Source organism: Coturnix japonica, chromosome 14 (genome assembly GCF_001577835.2).
Source record: "Coturnix japonica isolate 7356 chromosome 14, Coturnix japonica 2.1, whole genome shotgun sequence".
Lineage (NCBI taxonomy): Eukaryota > Metazoa > Chordata > Aves > Galliformes > Phasianidae > Coturnix > Coturnix japonica.
The window spans coordinates 2,733,957-2,753,276 of NC_029529.1; the positions used below are offsets into that span (position 1 = coordinate 2,733,957).

At 53.3% G+C, this 19,320-nt stretch overlaps 1 protein-coding gene and 1 long non-coding RNA gene across 7 annotated transcripts in view; one reads left to right on the forward strand and one right to left on the reverse strand.

Annotated features, from left to right (window-relative positions):
- Positions 1–4,263: 4,263 nt before the first annotated feature.
- Positions 4,264–13,283, reverse strand: LOC107320764. 2 transcript variants are annotated; one of them, XR_001558363.2, is made up of 4 exons: positions 13,042–13,262; positions 12,325–12,414; positions 5,132–5,353; positions 4,498–5,044 (listed from the first exon to the last, which is right to left on the reverse strand). It is a non-coding gene; the product is annotated as an uncharacterized LOC107320764 (long non-coding RNA). The 2 variants fall into 2 exon arrangements; XR_001558362.2 differs by having other exon boundaries at positions 4,264–5,044; positions 5,132–12,414; positions 13,042–13,283.
- Positions 13,284–13,290: 7 nt separating this feature from the next.
- Positions 13,291–19,320, forward strand: part of ELFN1 (extracellular leucine rich repeat and fibronectin type III domain containing 1) — an 85,239-nt gene continuing 79,209 nt past the window's right edge. For 3 of the 5 annotated variants that reach the window (XM_032447662.1, XM_015876965.2, XM_015876967.2), the window contains exon 1: positions 15,879–16,048. The gene's annotated coding sequence lies outside the window, so the exon portion shown is untranslated. Of the gene's footprint in view, positions 13,431–15,878; positions 16,049–19,320 lie in introns of those variants that run through there. The other 2 variants (XM_015876966.2, XM_032447663.1) reach the window with 1 other exon arrangement.

A 19,320-nucleotide genomic window follows, 5' to 3' on the forward strand; every position in this document is an offset into this window, starting at 1 on the left:
CCAGAGACCTTAAAGATCCAACAGCTGGGCTCTGACTTCAAATAAACCATCCCCCTGACATCAGGGGGTGTGATGAGGGCACTGTGATGGCCAAACCCCAGATGCTGTCTCTGTCTCCCCGCATGTATGTGCCCTTGGCAGGGGGGTGAACATGTTCTGGGAGCAGAGTTATATGGCTGGAGGAGGCAGAGAGCTGCTGCTGCTGCTGCTGCTGTTACATCCAGCTGCAAGAGGAGCCCAAGTGCTGCACATGGCTCCTGTCCCTCCTGGACACCCTTGCAGAGCACCAGGACAGGCACTGTTCATGCTCATGCACCGCTCCCCTTGAGGACTGAGCTAACCAGCCACTGGATGTCATTATTGCTCCAAACAAATGCATTGAGTAATCTATTCCAAACCTCCAAAAAAGAAAAAACAAAACAAAACAAAAAACCCCCAAAAAAACCCAAAACCAAAATCAAAAAAGCCCCAAAAATCCCTGTGACTTTTTTCAGTGCTCAGTAGGGAAAGCTTGAGTTGTGCTTCCTGAGACCACAGTGCCCCTCACACCTCTCATACTGACCATGGAGCTTTGGGCTCCAAGAGGACACAGTTCCATGTCATCTCCCTGCCCTTCCCAGGTCTCCTGCATGACCTCCTCATCTGGAGGGGTGACATTGTGTCACTGCACTAACAGGACAGAGCAGAGGAATGCTACCAAGCCTAGGAATTCACAGGCTCCTCACCCTCATCCCTGCTCCCATGGATCTGCCTGTTGGTGTCAGCACTTCCCCAGCTCCCAGCTGTTCCCAGCCCAGGTACAGACAACATAGCTCTCTTTGGTACAAATGTCGCCCTTGGATGGGGTAAAATTAGGTCCTATTGAGCTCCCCTTGCAGTCATTGCCTTGCCAACAGTAATATTTCTTTGCAGTTGGCTGTGTCCCACTCAGGCCTTTGCTTTCTTTGCTTTCCACTTTATGGAAGGGGAAACTGAGGCACACACCTGGAACATCCCATGTGTGAGGTCACCAGAAGGGGACCAGGTCAGGGCTCAGTTCTGAGCTGCTTCAGCCATTACGAATTAACTAAGCAAAAGGGGAAAATGAACTGGTAAACATGCAGATAAAACTACAGGGATGTTAGGTCAGCTGGAGAGAGACTGGAGGAGTTTGGCTCCCATGAAGGTGGCACCATCCCTGCACTGCCACCAAACCTCACTAGGAAGGCAGGTTTAAGAAGTTATGGAGCACATTTTGGAGAGGAAGGGGATGAAAATCCCAAGGAAATTGCTGTCTTCCTGCAGTGCTGACTCTGAGCTGTTTGATATTCTCTCTTTTTTTAAGGTTTGCTTGTTTTAAAGCAACATTAATTGGAAAGATGCTGGAGTGTCAAATAGAAACCACTCCCTGAATAACCTCGCTAATGAGCATGTTATTAAAGCAGGGTTAGGAGCTCCCTAGAGGGCTCTCACTGGATAGGATTAAATTACAAAAAAAAAAAAAAATCATCTAAACTAGAGAGAAAATCTCTGTTAGTCTGCAGTGATGAATATAGGGAAGTCCAATGAAAAATGGCTTTGAAAGGTTTAAGCGTATGTCTTCCTATCTGGGACTAGTCTCCATCCCTCAGGGCTCGCTGGGGCAGGGAAGGTTTTAATGAAGCAGAGAGTGGAGCAGCTGCAGCTCAGAGCCCAGCCAGCAGCTCTGCAGGCGGTCACAGCTCTGCATCCCTCGTGCTCACAGGAAGGACAACCCCTGGTGCTGCCTGGATGCAGAGTCAGTCCATGCAAGGTGATAGGTGTGAGGAACAGGGCAGCAGAGGGGGGGGCTGTCTTTGTCCACTGTGATCCTTTGTGGCACTGAGCAGTGACCCCCCTACTCCCCCACATCTCCTGGAGGCATCTCAGGGAGCAGGGAGAGTGGCACCTGGGGCAGATGGGGCTGTGGGATGGGGTCATGGAGCCATCCTATGCTGACAGCAGTGGGGGGCTTAGGTATGGGGCAAGGATGCTGCTCCCCATCTCCACCTCTGTCTCCAGGCAGCCAGAGATACTGAATGCTGTAGCAGCTTTGGGGAGGGAATTAAACAGTGAGGCTTCGTGGTCTCAGGTCCCCTCCCTTCTTCTGGAAAGGATGTGGGAGGATTTAGGGCAAGAATGCTGTACTCATACCATCTGAAGACAGGCATGAAATCCTTTAGCAAAGCTTCCCTGCAGGCGATGATGACTTCCAGAGAAATCCCAGCTTCTCTGTGCCTTGCTCGTGCTTCCCATCCGGAGGGGGTGGGCAGTGGGGTGGGGAGGTCGGCCCTTCCCCAGCCGTGCAGGGCTGCTTACCGTGCCTGCAGCCATTGAGCTTAATAGCTTGAGGCCATCCTTTGCTTGGACTGCTGCGGATCACATTTGCAGGGCAAGGGTGGCTGCCTGGCCTGCTCCTGCCTGGATACAGGGGCTCTGCAGCAAGCATCTCTTTGGAAAGGATTTTGTCCGCGTGCAGAAGGAAGTGTTGTGCCTGCTTTTGCAAAGCGCCGTCTGACAAGCTGATGCAAAACATGCCAGCACCAAGCTGTGACTCTGAACCAAGAGAGGGAAAACACTGTATTTTTATTCTCTCTGCTGCAGCAGTGAGTTGGGTTCGTTTCTTTCCTCATCCCCCACCCCCCCAACCCCGCTCTGTCTTTGCCTAACACTGAGCTCCTGTGCTCTGCCCTCTGTGGTCCCCTCCCCGGGCTGCTGCCAGCAATCAGCCGGAGTGACAGCTCCCAGACTCTCCAAGTTAACAAGTTTGAGAGCTGATGATTAACTAGACTCACAAAGTTGATTGGGAAAAAATAGGGATATAAATAAATATTCCTGGAGATATTCCACCCCCTGTAGTTATGAACTTTGAATAATTGGAGGGAATTATGCTGAGTACTAATCAAAAGGGTGGGTATTTTTTTTCTTTCTTTTTTTTTTTTTTTTTTTAATTTGCTAATTACTGCTGGGTTTCATCAGTGTCAGACTCTAATCATCTCAAGACATGTTAATTGACCCTTGGGAGTTGTTTATCTGATGCCAAAAGTTGGAGATGGGGGTCACACAAAGAAATGCAATCAGTTCAGGTTGCTCGTTGCCCACAGCTCTGCAGGAGGGGATTGCTGGGGAGCACCAGGGCCCTGTGTGCAGCCCCTCCTGGGCTCCTCTGTATCCCATCTGCACATCTTCTCTTTATCACATATACAGATGCTCCTCTGTATCCCCTCTGCTCGTCTTTATCACATATACAGATACCTCAGTGAGCTCAGACTCATAACTTTGCATGTAGATCATCTTTGCCAGATCTTTGCCTTTTCCGTAAGCCAGGATGTCTTCTTTTTCCTTTATTATTACCCCAAGTATCACTTGCAGGGTAGTTCTCAGCCTTCCTGCCTCCCCTCTCCAGGATCCCATCCATTAAACCAGAGGACATGGGCTTCAGTGGGATAAAGGCAGCGTGATGTGCAGCAGGGGGAACTGGGCTAATGGTTCACAGAGGGAGAGGTTTCTGGAATGACAAGGTTCTCATCATATAATATTTTAATTAATGACCTTGCTGTAAAAATTAGTCTTATGCTAATTGAATGCTCAGGAGATTCAATCCTGGGAAGCATCCTCAATCCAGAGGTGTGTAACATCATAGCAGAGGACCTGGGCGATCTCGACACAAGTAGAAGTGATTAAATTGAAGAGAGGCAGCACAGCAAGGTCACAGACGGCAGGAAGGAGAAGGTGAATTTCTGCTGTCAGCTGGGAATGGAGCAGCAAGAAAAACACCAGAGTGACCCAGTTAATGGTGGGTGAATACTGCCCGGCCCATGGGACGGCCCCGTGGTGTCCATCACTGCCAGGGGGAGGGATGTGCTCAAAGCAGGAGGACCCCAGGAGGGGTCACCCCATGGCATAGCGAGCTCTGTGCTGATCCCATTCTTTGGCTTCCTCCTATGAGTGCACAGAACTCCCACCACCTCTCTCCTCATTTTCATTTGGATTTCAGGATCATTCAGATCACTTTATGATATGTGGCCATCCTTTCATTACAGAAACACACAAAGCCGGCTGTGACATCTCGGTGTTATTGGCTTATGGCATGCTCAACCATGTGAGTTTATCTGATCATTTTCATTCTTCTAATTCCCTCCTTCCAATTTTTTCCTTCTCTCTTTATTACACCGCTGAGTGTTGAAGGCCCTTGCGATAGGAATACAGTTTCTAGGTAATATTTCTTAATAAAACCCATCAATTATTACTGTTTCTTCCCACCAGTCAATGCCGGGCTCCATCTCTCATTTATTCTAAGCTCAGCTTAACATCTTTGCTGGTGGAGCCACAACAGACACACATCAATCCAGGCTCAGGTCCTCCCCTCCCATTCACTTAAACAGTTCATGCACAAGTAGAGGTAGCAATGTCTATAGGAGACAACTGAGCTGTTGTTTACCATGCCATCGCTCTGAAGAAAAGCTTTTTCGGTTAAATACACAAAAATAACTAATGACATTAATATAAACACATACTTTAACTGCTGTTTAAAGCTGTCATTAGGTTAAAATAAGGAAAAAAAAAGAGAAAGAAAGGAAAAAATAAGAATGGTGCCGCATCCCAAACTCACAGTAATTATGTGGTAAATCTCTTTATTACAGGGTGTCAATCAGGGGGTGGTGGAGCTGGGAGTGGAAGCGCTTTGCAGCTCCGCTGATGTTTGTTGCACAGCACAGAGCTGTCTCCTCCCACACAGCTCCTGAAGGTCCGGGCTCAGGATCCAGGTGAGCAAACTGGGGACAGCATCAGCTCTTATGAAGGAGATGCTTCTAACAATAGTCAATCCTGGATGGAAGGAGAGCACACAAATGCTTGTCCTGCCCTTGTGCATCACTAGGTGATGCTCAGTGCATCCCCAGCTCGGTGTCCAGGTGGTGCCTGCAGATGCTGTCACTGCTGGTGCTGGTCCACCTGGCAAACCATGGGATGCTCCCTGAGGTGGCCTGAACTCATTCTGTAGACGCAAGGTCTCTGGAGGGGTTACTTGGGGGGTTGAACTTTAAGCCTGCAGAGTGTGGGCTCTTCCATCAGTTGTTGCTCAAACACAAGGAGACCCTCCTTCCCACTGGAGCTCTGTGCCTCATTAACCTACCTTGTTCCAGGCTGAGAGCTGGAGAATGGATGCCAGCACCAAAGCTTCTGGGAAGCAGCTGGAAGCTGAGGAGTGCAGTGTTTCCCACCCAGCAAAAGGCTTCTGCTCCATTTCTCCTGCTCTGCTGCTACTGAGATGGTGGCTTCATCACTGCTGCTTCCTGCAGCTCCTATGTTTCAGCAGCTCTCAGAGGGCATGATAGCAAATCACCCTGGGAGCCGTCTGTGATAAAAAGTGCAATACAAACAGATAATATCATCATACTCCACTATTAACAGGCTTAAATCCCAAGGATGGGGAGAAGTTCCTGCGGAGAGCAGAGCTATCTCTCAACCACTTCTGCTGCAATTTAAAAGCGCTCCCCAGCTGGCAAGGCTAATTTCACATCTCTTCTTCTCTGGGGGATTGATCTGGGCTTTTCCCTATATGAAGCTAGAAGTCCCCATGGCTAATAATGTTCACTGGGGTGTTCTGGTTCTCACTGTCCCTATGGATTGGGATGGAGGAGCCCGGCTGTGTCCCACTGTTGGGTCTGTGCCTTGCTCATCTCCTATCCCATCCTTTTGTGGGTCTCTGCAGCTACTGTAAGCTGTCCCTTTGTGATGGGATGGATGATGCCAGCTTTAATGCCCACAGCCTCACAGAGGGGAATAGCTCATGGGCTGCACCTCATTGAGCAGATGTTGTGGTCTCTTACTGCTCTGTATAGGAGAGTGTCACGGGTGAGAGACCCATAAGGATCCTGGAGTCCAACTGATAAATGGATGGGGGGAGAGAAGGGCTATCCTGGCAGGGGGACAGCAGGAGGACTGAGGATCTGCAGCTGCTGCTATGGCCCTGTGGTTCCATCATGAGAGCAGCACCAGCATCAGCCCCACCACCCTCAAGGCATGAGCTGGGCCCCAGTTCACACCCCACTTGTTTCCAACTGCTTTTAAGTCCCTGCCTTTCTCTTTATCGCTCCTTCCACGGTGGGGGCTTTTCCCCCACTTGATGTTGTTTCCCTGCTCATCCCCGGTGCAGACAAGGCAGGAAATGTATTTTCAATATATTAATTAGAACGTCTTTGCAGCAGAACATCTGCATGGGGAGCGATAGATAGATCACCGAAGTGTGCGCGCGTGTGCGTGCAGTGCAGGCTTCCAGATAACGCATTGCTTTGCATAATGTATTCCAGCCAGCACAGCAATAATTTCCATAGCCTGTGATCTTCAAGTACCCCATTATAAATCTATGACCCGGCTCCACGTGACCCAGTCATTAGATTACTGCCAGATAAACCTCTCGGAGGTGCAGGAGTTTCTGGTCTCTGTCAGCTCTGCCTCAATGGACTCTGTGAGCTGAGACCAAACACTCGGGTTGGTTCCATCCCACTGTGCCAAAGCCATTGGTCTTCTCAGGTATTTGTCACTCTCAGCTCTCTGGGGACAGGACGGCCTTTGCCAGTGGTGCTATTCAGTTTCCTGGTTGTACATTTCATGTAGGTTTAGCTTGAAAGATAATAAGATAGAAAAAAACAGAGACATCCCAGCCAATAAAAGGAAACCTCAGAGGCTTTTTCCATCTTGCGTCTGTCATAGTTTGTTGATATTTTAGCTGCAGAGCACTCGACAGCTGGTTGTAATACTCATTTCCTCCTTTGAGAGAATTAAATGACAAACATTTCATTTATCCCAAGGAGGATTCCCCAAGTGACCCGTGCAAGAAGCCCCTTTATAGCAGCTGGACTGATGTGGGAGGAACTTGGAGCTTCCTCCACCTGGAACTGATAAGTGATTTTGTCCACTTTTCATCCATACACCACCTCTGTGCTCTCCATCCTGGTAACTGAGGGCCACAACCCACTGTTGGCACCCAGCAGTGCCCCAGAGCAGCCATGTATTGGGCACTACTCCCCTGAGCACTGGTACAGTTGGGAATGGCAATGAAAGCACTCCTTGGGCCTCTGCCCACTGCTTCCCTGCCTGTTTAGCAGGTCAGGACGTTAAGGGGCTAATGGTTGATGTCATTTACCAATATCAGGTAAAAGCTCCTTTACCTGTGCCAAGGGCAGGCTGCCGCTCAAAGCAGCACAATAATTATGTATAGCCCAAGTAATTATTTCTGTCACATCTCCTGGCAGGAGACAACCATTTGTGGGATGGGTTGAGCTACCTTCAGCAACACGCCTATGTCTTATTTATCCAGAACAATACGCTCAGCGTGATTTTCTTTTCCGTCTCCTTTTTCCTTCTAACATCATTTTCAGCCCACACTGCCTTTTAATTCAGCAAGGCAAATCAAGATTCGGAAGGGAGGCTGCAGAAATCCTCCCAGCTCCCATTTGCTGAGCAGAAAACCCCTTTTTCCCTGGGGTCTGTTGGTGTTGCTAGCAGCACGGGCAGCAGGTTCTGCCCTTTCCTAATGGGAGGCTGGGTCTCAGAGGAGGGGTGACGCGACCTTGGATGGTGGTTGTCAGTGTGTGGCTGTGTCTCTCCATGGGATGCTCTTGCAGTTTGAAGCCTCTGAGTCCTGAGTTCCTCTCTACAGGCTGTACTCAGCCAGCCCAGGGCCATCCAGGGCAACAGAATGGGGCTCCCTGCTGTGGGGATATGGGGGAAGGAGCAGCACCGAGTGACTCATCACTGAGCCGCCTCCCCACTATTCGTGTTTGCCTCTCGCTCTTTCCAGCCTTCAAAGAAGGGAGGAACTGAGATGATGTCATTAATCCTCAATTTGGTAAGGTGGATATCTGGATTCACGGCCGGATTTCTAGTTTGTAAGCTTCACCCAGCTTACAGATTTTGGAGCCAGAGAAGTTTAAGTACCAACAGCTGTGCCTTAACCCATCGTGCCTTGTTGCCTCACCCACACACTAAAGCAGTTCTCTGCCTTTTCCCCTTCTCCCTTCAGTCTGACACACAAGTGACCCTAACACAGCCTGTCTCCCAGAGGCAATCAGACCATCCCCCTGGGCTGTGCCTTCTATAGACATCTTGAAAATGCAGCTTGGAGATTCTGGCATGGTCTCCCATTCTGGATTTAGCACCCTGTGTCTGCTGTGGAGTTGCAGAGCCTTGAAAGACAGACATTGATTATTTTGCATGGGGACAACCTATGAGCTGTTTAATACATGAGTGCTCACTCAAAGGTGTCCTTTCATTTACTGCTGCCGCCATCAGCAGCCTATAAAAGCTGAGGGTGCCTCAGGGAATTGTATATGAACGTGATGGCGATCCTACACCCCCACATTACATCAGAGCATCACCAGTTCTCCCCACATTGCCTTTCTCCCTTCTCCTTCCTCCTCCCCTAAGTCTACTTTGCTGGAGCTACTGCAGTGAATTTAGTTAGGGGGAAAGATGCTGTTTAAGCCCTTTAATGGGATGCTCATTCGCTCTGCTCCAGCCTCAGGTGAGTTATCCAAATATGTGCAGTCCTCCTCCATCTGTGGATGATTTTCCTTGGCCATTCTTTAGGGACAGCTGAGGCTGGGTGGGGTGATGACTGATTGCCTGGAATGGGAGAGGGGATGTGTGATGCAGGTGGGAGCCAGCTGTAGGGGGGTTTCAGCTGGAAGAAATGAAGGGCTTTTGGGGCTGGGACTCAGGTGAAGCCCAAGCACACCTCACAGAATGGCTGTTATCCCTCTGGGTGCTCCACATACCCCCACACTGTGCCCTATGATATTCCCCCAAGCAATATTATGGGATATTCCACCGCATTAGCAACTTGTTTTTACTGCCCAGTGTCTCTCTATGCAATATTTCACTGTCTCACTGGCTATTATCCTGGCGGCACAAAGTTCCATTGAAATTCAACGTGCAAGTTGCCCATTTGTTTCCTTTGAGCTTTGCAGGGCTGTTCTGTGCAGCTTTATGCATATCATTTTTTTGCTATGCAAAGTGAGGGTAACAAGTTTACCTGCTCTCTTTCAAAGCACTGGCTAAAGCCTGTCCCCATGCTGTAGACTGATTTTAGAGTATTTGTTCTAATACTGGGGAAGGATGAATCAGAGCTCTTGGGGAGCGTGCAATCTGATGCTCTGTAAATAAAAAGAAAGTCATGCTGCATCTACGTGTCCCCAGGGCAGGCGTGTGCTCCTTGTCAACCTTTCTTGCTAGGGTTTGTCTTCAGGGATGGCTCTGGCAAAGCCAAGTAGCTTCATCTCAATGACAGCCCTGGAGCAGCATCTCTTGGTTTGGCCGAAGCCACTGATGAGCTTGAACCAGCTCTGCCTTTTAAGGGATAGATGAGGTCCCTTATGCATGACAAGGCAAAACTCCTTAAGCAAAGGGTCACCAGGAGTGTAGGAGAAGCACAGCAACAAAGGAATGCTTTTTGCTGTGAAACCCTTCAGACCAGGGCTGCCTTGCCTCCATCACCATCCCACAGAAGGCTAAGCCTGAGGTACCAACAACACACCTTTAGCATCCTAAATGAGGCCCCCAGATGAGCAGCCACACATGAAAGCAAAGAGTCATGATGTCAGTGCTGAGGTCTCTGCATAAACCAAAAGGGCAGAGAGAAATCTTTTCTTTGCATCAGTAGTGTCTACAAGCCAAGAGTTATTCACCTAGGAGATGTGTGAGTAACACCAAGCACACACATTGGAGAATTTCTCATTTTTTTCATGGACAATGCATACATGAGAGGGAGGAAAAAGAAAAACACACCACAGTTTAAACAAGTTATTTGTTGTGGATCATTCCCTCTGTTGACTTGGAGTTCTTCAGGTGTAAGATGCCATTTAATCAGCACTACATCACATCCCAGAGAGCCCAAAGGAAACCATCACAGATTTCAGTGCTGGTGGGATGTATATCCTAGGAGGACACCCAGACTTTGCTGCACTGAATCCAGAGCCACAGGTATGGAATCTGTTATGTGGGGATGCAGGGCAGGGCAATGCAATGCAGTGAGCACTACTGGAGCAGGGCCCTCATGAGCCCTGAGCTGCCAGAAGCCCCCCATCCTCAATGGCGGTACCTTTCACTGACATAAAATTGACTTTTCCAGAGTATCAAAGACAAAAATGGAAATCAGAACAAATGGGAATCCATAAAAACGCATCCGAGCTGCCAAGTCTACAGCAGCCACAATTTGCAATGGATGAGATATTAACACCCTGAAAAATCAGGGTAATGATGTGCAGTAATATTTGTCATGGCCAAGGCTGTGTACGTGAAACACAAATGTTCTGAGATACAGCTTCTGCCCGAGCCTGCTTTCCCAGATGTAAATATCAGTGTTGTTTTCCAAGCATTCCTTAAATACCAGAAGGCCTTCCTCTACTTACAGCACTAACAGCCCGTAAAATGTCATTTTTTGTTTTCTAATTAGTCTGATGATTTTTAGATGGGATTTGACAACAGCAGCTAAAATAACATCTCAGCCTGCAAAAAATATTCTCCCTGAGATGGTAAGTCACCCAGAGCTGCACTGGTGCACGGAGGAACCGCATGGCAGCTCCTCTGCACAGCAATGGGATGGAAATCCAGCTCTGCTCACCTCACCTGGGCTGGGGATACCAACTGCTGCAGGGATGTGGTGGGAAAGGGGAGCTGGTCATCCCACGAGGAGCTTCAATTTCACTTATGGCCCATTCTGGATGGCAGCATGGAGGCTGGCTCTCATAATGGGTCCACGCTATAGTGGGACTCACAGGGAGGGTTTGGGTACTTGTGGTTTGTAAGGGAGGTTGCTTGCCCAAGGTCATACTGTTCAGAAGCACTGACGTCCTTCTCTAACTGAATCCTTCCTATTCTGCACAGACAAATGGAGTGCTGCCCAGTCTGCTGTTGGCCAGCATTTCCCTTGCAGGTGATGCTACAAAAGGCAGCAGTGGAGCTCTGTTCCTATGCCTCCTCCTCATCACCGGGAGAAGCAGCCAATGCTTTATTAACCACCCTCTTTTTCCTTTACTGCTGGCTGAACTGGGTTAGGGCTTCTCAAACCTGCTGTGTCAGTCTTCTGCTGGTACAGGGGAACAGCCAGCATGTCTGTCCTGACCCCAGACACCTTGATCACAGCATCTGAGCAAGGCTACATCTTTTACTCCTTCCTGCCTTTAATAACATTATCAATGTCTGGTTTGGGTTTTTTACTAAATATAGGGCTAGAGGCTGGGCTGGTGTCACTTCCTCCCAGACAAACTGAAGCGGCCTGTTTAGAAGTACCTACACTTACTTCTTTTCTTTGCTTATCTTGGTTCATGAAGTTGTTTGATTGCCTGCCCTTGTTCCACCTTTGCTTGGCCTGGCAGCCTGTAAAGATGGTGCTGCCTTAAAGCCCACCCCGATCCATGGGCGAGCCTGGAGATTTGGGGTAGCTCTCCCAAATCAGCCCTAGGTAGCTGAGCTGCATGCTGGGGGATGCAAAGAGCCTTTTGCAAATCATCCCTCTCTGCCGAGCTCCATGGGTGAGGACCTGCAATGGAGCACAGCGTTGGTGGCAACCTTGTCCTTTGCAGGTGCTTCTCCCTCCAGCAGCCAGGAAGGGAGATGGAATGGCTCAGTGATGCTCAAGAGCATTCAGCAAAGACAGAGAAGGGATGGGACCTCTTACCTCCATCCTCCCAGGAAGGTGCCAGAACCCACAGTGTCCTCCTGCCTATTTCATCTCACTGGCTGCAGCCTGCCCACGCGTTTAATCATTCCAAGCAATTACAAGAGGATCCTCTGACTTCAGGGCACGAGCCCACAAGGCATGCAAGAAATGGGTTATTCCTCCTCCAGAGACTCGATGATCCTTATGGGTACCTTCCAACCCAAGATATTCTATGATCCTATGATTCACAGACAGAGGGTCCCCTGTGCTTTAAGAATGAGCGCAGCTGGTAGCAGGGAAGGGAACAAGGACGAGGAAAAGAGAACCTGAGAGCAACCAGCTCACACAGAAACCAAGCCCTGCAACCTCCCCAGCAGGTTAAAGGCCACACCAGGGCTGCTGAGCAGCTGACATGCTCCTCCTGCCCCAGCCTCTCCACCACACTGGGCTCCCTCCTGCATTTCAGCAAGTGCTTCCCCAGGGTGTGTGCCCAAACACAGTGGTGTACCATGCCAGGTTGCCAGCTGCTGTTTGGAGAGAGGCCACGGCCTGCCTGTTTGCCAGCTGTCTCCCAGTTCTATTACTTCACACTTCAGATTTTTGGCCGCATTGTTGTTGTTGTTGCTATTAAACTGCAAGGAGTGACATTTCTTTACTGCGCCCACCTTCTCCATCTCCGCTGCCACATCCCTGCAGGGCTGCACAAAAGACTTGCTGGGTTTTGGGGACACCTTGGGATGTCATGAATCACAGTGCTAGGAGAGAGGGAAAAGCACTTTTATTCCAGGGGCAGGCACACTTCAATCACTCTGAAGTTTCACATTGTGTTGCTAAAAAAGCATTCAAAGAGGCCAGGATGGCCATCTCTGGGGCAGGGTGGCACATGGGGAGGGTTGAACATGGGGCACATTGGCTACAACCAGGGCCTGGGGAACCTGGAGTGCACCAGGAGATGTGAGCAGGTGTTTTGCTGCTGCCCCAGCTGCACCTGCTTGCATATCCCCTGCTGCCCCCCACCTGATTAGGCTCAGCTGGAGCAACTCCGACCCACAGAGGGTCAGGATTGGTGCGAGGTGCAGCTGCCACACACTCGTGAGCACACACGGACACATTCACACGTGTGCTTACAGACACACGGGCTGCTGCTCATGCACACACAGGTCTCACTGTCACACCTACACGCAGATCGCCCAGCCTGCACACACACACACACACACACACACACTCGCCTCCATCTCACACACGCAGCCCTCTGCTCCCCCCGCTGCCAGCCCAGCTCTCCCTGCCAAGCCGCTTATTGCTCCATGCGGTGACCGCCCGGCAGCATCGAGTCCAGTCGCACTGAGCCCAGGTACACTACCCTGAACCGAACCGCAGCATACCGAACCAAACCGGACCGGACCGCGCTAGGCCGAACCGAACTGCTCCTCCTCGCGCTCCTCGCCTGGGTCCCCGCCGAGCCGAGCCGAACCGAGCCGTGCCTGGCGGGTCCGCACCGATCCGCTAGGAGCCCCCCGGGCCTGGCAGAGCTGCCCGGCGCCGCCTGCACGGGCAGGGCTCTCCGCCTGACGCAGTGAGGAGCTGCAGCCCTGCTCTTCTCGGAGGCCGACTCCAGCGCTGGGATTTGCTCGGCTCCGGCTGCGTTTCCCTGCCCACCTCCCGCTCCCGGCCCGCCCGCCTGGAGGGGCGCGGGGAGCCGCAGCCGCGGGTGCACCCGCCGCCCCTCGCCGCACCTCGGGGCTGTGCGCGTCGCCGACCGCCGCTGGAGCAGGTAGGTACCCGTTCAACCATCACCCTTTAACCCCCCGGCCCCTGTTCGGGCCGAGCCCCCCGCCCCTGCCCCGCCCCGGCGCCCGCAGAGCCGCGGGTGTCCGCGGAGCCCCCGGTGGCCGCTCCGTGTCGCCAAACTTTTCGCCGCTGCGATTCGGGGCTGGGACTCGGGCGAGCGATGCTTCGGGGCTGGGAGCGGAGAGCCCTCCCCGCCGCGATCGGGAGGTTCCCGGGTTTGGCTGAAGCCTCTTTTAATCCCCCCGTGCCCCCAGCGGAGCGGGGAGAGGTCGAGCCGGGAGAACGCCGGGGAGCCCCGCCGTGTGCCCGTCTGCACCCCCCCCATTAGGGGTACCCCGCCTTGGGGTCACCCCAGCGGCCCGGGGAGTCCCCGCTGCAAGCGGGACCTGCGGGAAGCCGAACCCCCCAGGTGTGACCCCATTCCCCGGGGTGAGCCGGGTGGGGGTTACGGAACGGCCGCTGACCAGCTCTGCATCCCCCCCCCGGCCCCGCTGAGCGCTCCTACGTTCCCACGCCGGCAGTTCTGATCTGCCTCCCCACATGCTCTTTCCTTCAGCGGCTATTTCCGTCCTCCAGAAAAGCGCCGCACATCGAGATTTAATTAAAGAAAATTAGTGGAAGGGGGCGGTGGTGGTTGGATGGGGTGGGGGGGACCGCGTGTATCCTGGGCTGCTCCCGACCCCGCGTCCCCTCCCGGCCCCATCGCGGTGCGGCTCGGGCAGCGGGTGTGAGTTTGAGTCGATGTCTCTCGTTTGAGACGAAAAAAAAAAAGAGAAGAAATAACGGCAAAGATGGGAGGATCGGGAACGTGCTCTGGTGGATGTGGAGCAGTTTTAATTATAATGACAGATGTTGCAGTAAAGTTCCGTCTCAGTTTCCAAATTCAGGCGAAGCCCAAAGGACGGGGGCACTCGCCAGTCGGCAGAGCCGAGCCGAACGGCAGCCGGAGTTGCCAAAGAATTTTCTTGATTGCATTTTAATGAAGAGCACATAACGACCGGGAGCCTGCGGGGCGGCGTGCCGGGGGATCCCCATAGGACTTTCTTCCCCCCCCACCCCTCCAGAGCCCCGCCCTGAGTCCTTGGGGCCGGGGATGCGAAGACTGTGGTGGGGGTCCCCAACCCCTTGAGGGCTCTGAGGGGCGGGGGAAGGCGATTCAGGGCTGGGAACGCACCCACCCGTCGGGGCCGCCCCTCTGCTGCTCTAGCGAGAAACCCCCTTCTCGTCGCACAGCCCCATCCGGACACTCGGGGGGAAGGCGGGGGTCGGGGGGGGCAGCGGCGCTGCCCGCAACACACTGCGATTTGCAGCCCCCGGGAAAGCCCAGCGGAGGGGGGAGCCGATATCAACAGGCACCCTCGGGGCAGGGCAGCCCCGCGCTCCGCTCAGCCTCCTGCCGTCAGCTCCGTGCGTGCCGCTGCCGCTTCGCACGGTATTAAATATTTAGAAGTTTGCGGTGGTGAATACAGCGATCGTTAATAGAAATGGATGGCAGCGTTTCCAAAAGGGGGATGGCACCGCCCGTGGAAAAGGGCACTGCTCAGAGGGGGGCGGGCGGGGCCCTTCGTGGAGCGTTTGGGGCGGTTTTACCCCAAATTAATGGTTTGTCGCTCCGGCGGCGCCCAAATCCCAGTGCTGCCTTCGCATTTCCCATGATGTCTTCAGAGGGAAAAAAAGAAACACGAGCAGATCAGTCCTCTCTGCCTGGCTGGAAATAAAGGCAGCGCGTGTGCAGAAAAGAGGCGATTTGCCTGAAGTTTAGAACCTAAATCACCCCCGGTATCTCCCCAGCCGTGGTGTGCGGGCAGCGGGGGGCAATGGGCAGCAGGATGCTGCGGGGGGGAACGGGAAGGAGCGGGTCCTCAATGCCTCTGGAGCGCAGTGGAGGGAAGCGCTGGGGAGGGGAGAAGCTTTGCACGGTGGACCCCGCAGGGCAGAGGGGTGACCCCGGGGGAGCAAATGCTTGTCCCCCTCTATCCCCCCCCGCACGGTTCAGCCGCTCCGGGCTTGAGTCAGCTCTTCGTGCTCCGCGTGGATCGGTGTGCGGCGGGTACAGATGTAAGCGGGGATGTGGAGTGCGGTGCCGAATGGGTTGGGGCGAGAAGGGGGACGCGGAGAAGATGTGGGGGTCCCGGGGGTGCAGCCCACCCTCTCCCACTCCTCCTCCGCGGCGACAGACAGCGGCGCGGTGTGGGTTGGGAAGCGTGGAGAGTCCTGCGGGCCCCCCGACGCCTCGGTGATGGGCACCGGAGAGAGCTCGCGTCCCCCAAAGCGGGTCGGTGCCGTGCCCACGCCCCCTCATCCCCACCCCGCGCTGGGGGACGCTCCCACGACCTGAGCTGCCCACGCGTGTCCCGGCCCGGCCGCCCCCCGTGGTTGGGGCAGCGCCGCTCTGTGACAGCAGAAAGTGGCTGGAAAGGGGCGAGGCGTCACACGCTCTGCCTCCGGGAGGCAGGGAAACGCTGAGGGACCGATGGGAAGGCATGAATGAATGAATCTCCATAAAGAGCCCCAAGCAGCAGGGAGAGGGAGAGAGGAGGAGGAGGAGGAAGGAGGAGAGGAAGAGCCGGAGCAGGGTAGCAGCAGACGCGATGCCGGCAGGTAAGGAGATGCCGGCAGCCGCGCTACTCTGTGGTGCCCGGCAGGTTGGGGGTCTCAGTCCGAGGGGGCGGCAGGAGCCACAGGGACTCCACGGGGGTTTTGGGGCTTGATGGGGTATTTTCTTTCTTGTTTTCCTCTAAAATGTACCATTCCTCAAACTTCCCAGCGCTGTCGCCCCGCGTCCTGAAGCTCCTGGGGTGGGGGGGCTCCGCGGCTGAGCCCCTTCCCCCGGGCAGCCCCCTCCGTGCTCGGGACGGCCGCAGCACCCTGCGGGGACACGCGACGGCGGCCGCATCTGTCCCGCACCGTGGGGAGCCGTGGGGCTGCTCGGAGCCGGGCCCTGCACAACCCGCAGCGATGTATCGACCGCCTCCATCCAACCCCCCCCAGGGGGACATCCAGCTCCGGACCCGTTTGCTTTAGAGGGGCTGCTATACGGAGCTCCTCGCTCTCGGTCTCCCCTCCCCACCACATCCCTGCTCTGTTACGTAAGGTGCGTGGAGCCAGCGGTGCTACGGGCCGATGCTCCGGGATTTCACCCAGGAAACCCAGAGCCGAACCCGGCCCTGCTGCCCACCCCTGTTTTCCGCTGCCTTCTCCCTGTATGATGCAGGGACAGCGCAGGTGCACGGCCGGGGGACAACTTGCCCCTTCAACGCTTGCAACGCTGGCCGTGCACACCCGCACAGTTTGTTGGAGCAGCCACCCTAAAGCAGCAGGGCGATGCGTTCCGGAGCTGTTCGCACACCGCAGCGGCTCAGGGCTCCCACCCCATCAGCACCGCAGGCCCGGAGGGTGGCTCTGCAGCTCCCACTGCTTTCCCTCCCAGCCGAGGTGCACTGAACAGCGATCAATAATGCCTTTCTGATTGGCTTCAATTCCCCATTCCAAGTAGTCACTGCATTAGGACTTGATTTTTCTCCCCTTTGACTCCCAGCCAGATTAGATTGTGAATTTGGCTGATTTCATGCAACTGGGGGAGGGAAGAGTCATACAGCAAGAGAGAGAACTGAAATATCCTACAGGATCCCCTGGAGGGGAGAGAAATCAGGTCTAGTTAAGAGCCTGTTCTCCCAGTCTGGCTAATGCTTTCCTATTTGATGATCAGAAAACACCAGATCCATCCTCTCCCTGGGACGGCTTACCTGTCTGTGGAAGGTCAGGCTTTTGGCTTGGTCAAGGTACAAGGGTTATTATTCTTATTTGTTTCAGTTCTCCCGTCCTATGCTAAATATAAGATCGCACAGTGTGAGCAAACAGAAAGATGCGGTCGGTGCTTCGGAGCGGTCAGAGCTGAGCTCCAGCCGTGATGCTGAGATCAGGGCTGCTGAGATTGGGATGGGACTGTGCCCAGGGAGAGCCTGCTGCCCATTTGCAAGGGCTCATCCCCCATTGGGAAGTCTCAGGGAGTATTTCTCTGTGCTTCTTTTCCGTGTCAGCAAAGCCCCATGTCCCTCTGTGTGCAGCCATCCCTTAGGATTCAGTGGTGGGGCTGTCAGGAAAAGCAAAGGAACTCAGCAGCACCTGCAGACCTCAACTGCTGGCACTCAGCTGCAAACTGGCATCCCCCCCAAGTGTGGTGACAGCCTGGGATTACTCAGCAAAGGGCGCCGGGAGCAGAGGGACTCACATAGAGCTGCTGCAGGAGGGGAGGATGCTGGCAGCTGGGTGCAGGTGGGATGAGCTGTCGGGGGATGCAAAAGGGTGTGAGTCCACCAGTGGTGTTTTGAGTGAGATCGTGGGAGAAGAAATGGGTCTGAGTGTTATTATTTGTTATTTTCTTTGGTGTTCTGATTGTATGGTCTGGGAAGAGGTTGAGAGGATGCGATACCAAGGCAGCACAGGGGCAGAGTGGAGGAGACTGGTGGAGGGGAGAGGATTGGGATGGGATTCGGTGGGATGCCTATGGGGCTATGCATGGCCCCACAGTGCAGGTGAGGAAGGAGGCAGAGATGGCAGCAGGAGGGCTATGGGGGCCTCCAGGTGAAGGGGCTGCAGCAGAGACCCCATATCCTGTACACCCCATATCCTGTACACCCTTAGGAGAGTGCTGGTTGCATTAAGAAAGAACACACAGTAATGCACTGGGTGCAGCTTGGTTACTGAAGCAGTGAATATATGTATGACCCATGGGTCCCGGAGGCACCCATGTAATAGGAATAAATGCTAAGAATTATTTGGGAAAGGGGCCCTCTGGGTGAAGGCTCCTATTAGCTCACATGGTGGGGCAGAGGGGTCTGGAGGAGGTGTCTCCTTATGGGAAGGGTCAGCCCATGGCAGGGAGCTGCAGGGACACAGGAAGAGGCTGGGAGGTGGGAATGGAGTTGGTGAAGTTCTGACAGCAGAAAGCTGTGTGCATTTAAAACCAAACTCATTACAGTGTTTCTTCAGGAGCTGGGCAAGGGCATTCTCTGAAGCTTGCTCGTATTTTTAAATCAGCAGGAATAAGTGTATGGAAATGTACGTGTTTTCCTGTATCAGCTGCGATCAGCTTTTAACTTTATTACAGTGAGTGCAGAGTTTTTTTGTGGGCCAAGCCCATTCATTGGATTTAATGGAGTTAAACTGCAGGCAGATTTGGCAACTAGTTTCCATGTATATCTTTGTGCAGTGGACAGGCAGAGATAATAAAATTCTACACTTTATACGGTATCTCTTAGGGAGAAGTCTTCCAATGTGCTTTATAAACAGCATGCGTGTTTTGCTCCGATATACGCTCATACCCAACCGTGAGGCACTTTAATGCTGCTGCTTCTCCCTTCCTTGGTGCGATGTGTGAGAACTCAGATATGCCCACTGTATTTTCACATTCCTTCCTTGCAAACATCTTAAGCCATTTCTTTCCTTTGGCTTGGTCTGTAGTTCCCATTGGGAACCCAGGGTTAGTGAGCTGTGAGGGCTTGGGAGGAGGGAAGATGCATGTAATGCCTCTTTCTAAATGCCCACTGCACCCATGGCTGGGGCAGCTCTATGAGGCTGCATCCCAGCACCTGCTATGGGCACGGATGTCTGCACAGCCTATGGGGCTGGATTGCCTCTCCCTGGCTGCTGCTTCCCTGTTTGCAGTGGCTGTTGGTGAAGCAGCTGGAGGGCTGAACTCATCCATTCTGTAGCTCTGACTTATCGCACAACCATCGCTGCCCCAAACAGAGCTTATAGGTGTGTAGGGCCGAGGTGACAGCGATACGGGATAAACACCGAACAGCGGTGAGTGACAAGGACATCAATCTGCAGATTCTGGTGGCGTGAAAACAAATGGCAAGTAGTGAGGC